Here is a 6,000-nt window from a genome sequence, read left to right as displayed (position 1 = left end):
CTGCTACTCGCTGCTTTTGGTCCCAGTCTTTGGCTTTCTGAAACTGCTTCCTCAGCTGTAAAGTGTGGGGATGGTGAGGGCGGAATGGGGTAGGATGTGCAGAATGTCACGTACAGCGCGTGGCCAGGCAGGACTTTGTGATGCTGCTCTGGTGGGCAGACGGGAGCAGGAGTCCTAGAACAACTCTGTCTCAGATGCCTGGGTGTGAGTGAGGGGTGGGCTCGATGGTGTGTCTTTCGTTCATGGACTCCCCCAGCCCCCTGGAATCCCCAGGTTCCTTCCTGTTTATCTCAGTGGCAGGAGCAAGCTGCTTCGTGAACGTCAGACACTCCCCTCCCCCACTGGTTGTATCCACATTGGAGCTCCCACACAGGATGGGGTCTGGGAAGGCAAGGACCACATCCTGCTCACTTCTCCACCCCTGCGCTCCGCCCTGCACCAGGCTTGGTGTCCCCTCAGCAAACATGAGCCCTGGAGGAAATTCCAGCCTGTCCTCCCAGCTCCCCTCAGGGGGTTCAGCCAGCCTTGCAGAAAGCCATCTGCCTCGTACTCCGTGCCCACTCCCCTCTGCGGCTGCCCGTCCTTGTCATCAGGAGGGTCTTTGCTCCCTCTCAGGCCTGGGATCCAGATTGGGAAGAGGGGACCAACACCCGTGGAACACTTCCACGCTTGCCCCTGCTTTGCAGCCCCTGCAAGAATGTTGCATAGCAAATAACCCTCACTTCATAGTTAATAACTCTAGTTAACACTGACTACGGACTGAATAAGCCCTAGTTGCATTAACTCATTGAATCCAACTCTGGGAGGTAGGTTCTACCCTTAGCCTCATTTTACATATAAGGAAACTGACACAAAGAGGACCCTAGTGACTCCTCCAAAGCCACAGAGCTGGTAAATTGCAGAACCAGGATTTGAAACCAGGAAAATCCCCTGCTTTCCATAATCTGGCCTATGTATCAGAATCATTTAGCTTGGAGATCAAGCTCTGGGTAGGGTGGGTGGTTGGCTATTCCACTCTGTTTTGGATCTCTCTGCCCCTCTGGTCTCAGGCTCTGTTGGATCCCTAGCTAGTGGCTTCGGGATGACTTCCTGGAAGCTGTGAGCTCTCATCCTCCAAAGGAAGGGTCCCCAAGAGCAAAAGGCAGGAGAGAGCAAACAGGGTGGCCTGAAGTGGGTGATCTGCCAGCCAGCCACCCCTCCCCACACCCAGATGCGGGGCCCAGGGTGCTGTCTGGGCAGAGGGGGAGAGGAAAGCTTCGTGACTCACAGATAGTGTGCCCCACCCTCCCTGCCCGAGGATGCCAGGGAGTGGCCTGTCCTGGGGAAGATGACTTGGGGTCCCCTCCCCTACCCCTTGCCTTCCTGGCAGACACCCCCAAGGCTGGGCGGAGGCGGTGTGAAGAAATGAAGACACTGGTTTGTGGCTCTTGGCCCCAGCTGGCCTCCGGGCTGCACCTTCCCCAGGCTCCCACTCGTCTGGCCATGCCGCCCTGCCAGGCCGGTTGTGAGGAATTGAAAGCGGGGCTTGGCGGGTGAGGAGGAGGAAGAGGAGGAGAACAGCCCATAATAAGCACCCTGGCTCCTCAGCTGGGCATCTCCAAGTGCTGCCACTCACCCTGCCCTCCTGGGACCCGTGGGACAGCTGTGCGGTGGCCGGGATGGCTGCGGGCCTGAAGCTGGAAACCAGCCACCCAGTGGTTCCCACCTCTCCCAGAGCAGGTGTCTCGGGAAAGGGCTGGCCTTCTCACACACGCAGGGGTGAGGCCTGCATTCTTCCCTTACTCTCAGTGTCCCCGCCCTTCCCACATGCAGTCCACCCTCTCTGCAGCCACCGCTTCCCAGCCCAGAAGTCACCCGGCCTTGACTCGTGGTGGCTTGTTTCTCACGTCTGGGTGTCTGCAGCTGCCCTCCTGGCCACCCTGCCTGGTCTCGTCACCAGACGTGTCATCTTAAGGAATCCAAACTGGCCTTTCCCACAGCATGGGAACAAAGGTCCAGTTCCTTAGCCAAGGGGTCCACGCAAAGCCAGTAAACGCTCTGGTGTGCAGGCGGGTTCGTGTGTGTGCGGTGATGTAGGAGCGAGGAAGCCAGCAGAGCCACAGGCTTCCTGGACAAGGTGGTGCCTGAGCTGGGCCCCGAAGGATCTGGGGGTGGAGGGGGGTGTGAACAAGCGGTGCCTGGGAGGAAGGGCAGGCCGAGGTGGGGAAACAGCCAGAGCAGAGACTTCGAGGCTGGTCCAGCTACCCTGGGTGTGGCTGGAGTGTCAGGTGTCCTAGGCATAAGGTGGGGAGGGTGGGCTTCAGCCAGATGTGAGAGACCTCCCAGGTCTCCACCTGGGGAAGTTAGACCTCCTCTGGACAGGGGGGCTGCAGAAGGCTCAAGGTGACGTGACTGGATCTGTGCTTTGGAAGATTGCTGATGGTGAGGATGAAGGAGGCCGAGAGCCTGGAGGCTGGGAGACTTTTGAGGTGGTCCAGGCAGGAGTGGCTGACAGCCTGAAGTGGGGCATTGCCTCGCGGCGCTCGTCCATTTATTCATCACGTATTTCTTTAGTGCTTCTTCCAGCGAGGCACTGTTTGAGGCACAGGGGATTGCAACAAACCCAGTCCGTGCTCTCAAGGAGTTGGCAATTCAATGGGAGACAGGATCACGTCAAAAGCTGATGCGCTCTCCAAGAACGTAAAAGAGAGCAGCCAAGGGTGGGGGGCGGGGGGAGGTGTGGCTGGAGAGAAAGTAAAGGTGTGAGTTCCTGCCTCAACTGCTCCTCTGCAGGCACTCTCCTCTCCAGCGGCCCCCATCAGAGCAGGCCCCTGCCCACCTCCCACTCTGTGCAGTGGCCCCAGAAGCCCCTTCTCCACCTCTCACACCTGTGGATCCTTCCACCTCCTTGACCCCCATCCTGCTTCCCTGCTGCTCACAGAGAGCAGTTTTTCCCAGACCTTGACCTCCCAAACTGTGTCCTGGGTGAAGTGCAGCGATGGCCAGAGTTGAACTTCAGTTCTACTTCTGGCCACGTGACCCTCTTCTTCCGGAAACCTCAGTGCAGTGTTTGAAGGCATTCACCTCATTGGATGAGGCCCACACACATTATACAAAGTAATCTGCTTTACTCAAAGGCTACAAATTTAAAAGTAATCGGGGGCTACCCTGGTGGCGCAGTGGTTAGGAGTCCGCCTGCCAGTGCAGGGGACACAGGTTTGAGCCCTGGTCCAGGAGGATCCCACATGCTGCGGAGCAACTGGGCCCGTGCGCCACAACTGCTGAGCCTGCGCTCTGGAGCCCGTGTGCCGCAACTGCTGAGGCCTGTGCACGTGGAGCCCCTGCTCCGCAGCGGGAGAGCCACCGCAAGGAGAAGCCCATGTACTGCAAAGAAGAGTAGCCCCCGCTCCCAGCAACTAGAGGAAGCCCACGCGCAGCAACAAAGACCCAACGCAGCCAAAAATAAAAATAAAATAACTAAATAAAAATAAAAGTAATGGGGACTTCCCGGGTGGCACGGTGGATAAGACTCTGCGCTCCCAATGCAGGGGGCCCAGGTTCAATCCGTGGTCAGGGAACTAGATCCCACATGCATGCTGCAACTAAGAGTTCACATGCCACAACTAAGGAGCCCACGTGCTGCAACTAAGGAGCTGGCAAGCTGCAACTAAGACCCAGTGTAGCCAAATAAATAAATATCTTTTTAAAAAAGTAATCATATCAAAAAAATACCTTCACAACATCTCAACTGGCATTTGACCAAACAACTGGGCACTGTAGCCTCACCAAGTTGACATTAAATTTTTTTTTTTTTGGCTGTGCTGCATGGCTTGTGGGATCTTAGTTCCCTGACCAGGGATCAAACTTGGGGCCAAGGCAGTGAAAGCACTGAGTCCTAACCACTGAGCCACCAGGGAATTCCTGGGAAGTCCCAACATTTAAATCTGGCCATCACACCTATTTATTTCTCGATCTAATCATCTCATTCTTGATATTCTTAACCCTGCTGAGAGATAAGAGGCAACAAGGCAGAATTTATTCCTCCTGTTTATCAGGTGAGTAGACTGACACTCTCCAGGACCAAGCCCATCACTCCATCACCTTCTAGTTAATACTCTCAGCCCTCCTTGGCCTGAGCCTCTTGTCTCGTCTGCCTGGCAAAACCTCATACAACATCCGACAGACTCTCAGTGGCGCTCATTACCCCCCAGGCTCACCGGGCTGTCTCTCTTTTCAGGGAAGGAAGTGCCTTTTCTCCCCTGGTAGCTTCCCAACCACCCCTGCATACTGGGGTTAGGACCCCTCCTCCGTGGCATTGCAAACAGACCTGGCTTTGAGGGCACAAACTGTGGGTTCCCTGTATAATACCCCTAGTTCCTGTCATGGTGTTTTGGGCACATCAGGGAGCTCCTTGGACACCAGGCTGTTGAAGGCACGGATGATGGAGTCCCTGGTTGTCTCAGGGAAGGAGTCTGAGCCAGCGCTCAGGTCTCCTGACATCTGGTTCAGTACCTTGCCCTCCCGTACAGGATACACCGTCCAGTACAGCTCTACTCCATGCAATCCAGCCCGTGTTTCCTGCACACCTCCTTTATTCCTGGCACTGTGCTAGCCACCTGACAAGCAGTTTGTCGCTTTACCCTCACAGCAACGCTCTAGGACGGGCATGATTACCTACATTTGCCAGATGGCATGTTGAGGCTCAAAGAGTGTAACTCTCATAAAGTCACGTGGCTCTGGAAAATGGCAGGACTAGGATTCGAACCCAGATCTGCTACTGACTCGAGAGAAGGAACACTCTGCCTCTCTGCAAGGCCAAGAGGCCAAGCCACATCCCCAGCTAGGGTCTGGGAACAAAGAGATGAGGGAGACGAAGAGCCTGACTTCAGGGAAGCCCAGGTCTGGTGCACGAAGTCAGTGTGAAAAGCTTCCTAGCCAAGTAACTATCAAGGGTTCCAGGGACTCACATTTTGGGAAATTAGAGGAGATGTGTGAACTGGGCTTAGCTCACTGGGCTGGGGAGGGCAGGAAGGGGGAGAAGAGGAAAGAACATTCTGGGCATGGGGTGTGCTTGGGGAAGGAGCAGTCAGGCTAGAAATCTAGGCCAGGAAAGGTTGTTTCCCACCCCTGAGCAGCTTATATTAAAACCCTGGAGTGGAGCCTGTAATCCAGGTGGGGTTTTCTGAGCAGGTCCCTAACATCACTTCCTCTGCCTCAGCTCAGCTCTGTAACCTGAGCCATGAGCCCTCACCTGAAGGAAGCGGTCCCACCCCTGGAGCTGTTTCCTAATGAAACTGAGGGGGTGGGTGTTAGTGGCTGGTTCTGTGTGGGTGGACCTCATCCAATCAGTTGAAGGCCTTAAAAGAAAAGACTGAGGTTTCCCAAGGAAGAAGGAATTCTGCCTCAAGTCGGTAACACGGAAACCCTGTCTGAATTTCCATCCTGCTGCCCTGCAGAATTCAGACTCAAGGCTGCAACATTGGGACTTCCCTGGTGGTCCAGTGGGTAAGACTCTGCGCTCCCAATGCAGGGGGCCCGGGTTCGATCCCTGGTCGGGAAACTGGATCCCGCACGCATGCCACTGCTAAGAAGTCCACATGCTGCGACAAAGATCCCACATGCCGCAACTAAGACCCGGCACAGCCAAAATAAATAAATATCTTTTAAAAAAAAGACTGCAGCATCGACCTCCAGCCTGCCCTACAGGTTTTGGACTTGCCAGCCTCCACAATCACAGAAACCAATTCCTTAAAATCTTTCTGTATATATAGAGCCTATTGGCTCTATTTTTCTGGAGAACCCTATCTATTTTATCAATCATATTACATCTATAGAATATTGTCTATTGTATTTATCATAAATAAAAGTGATACTTGTGAACCTTTTTTTTTTTTTTTTTTTTTTTGCGGTACGCGGGCCTCTCACTGCTGTGGCCTCTCCCGTTGCGGAGCACAGGCTCCGGACGTGCAGGCCCAGTGGCCATGGCTCACGGGCCCAGCCGCTCCGCGGCATGTGGGATTT

Source organism: Physeter macrocephalus, chromosome 16 (assembly GCF_002837175.3).
Source record: "Physeter macrocephalus isolate SW-GA chromosome 16, ASM283717v5, whole genome shotgun sequence".
Classification (NCBI taxonomy): Eukaryota; Metazoa; Chordata; class Mammalia; order Artiodactyla; family Physeteridae; genus Physeter; species Physeter macrocephalus.
This window is presented reverse-complemented; position numbering follows the sequence as displayed.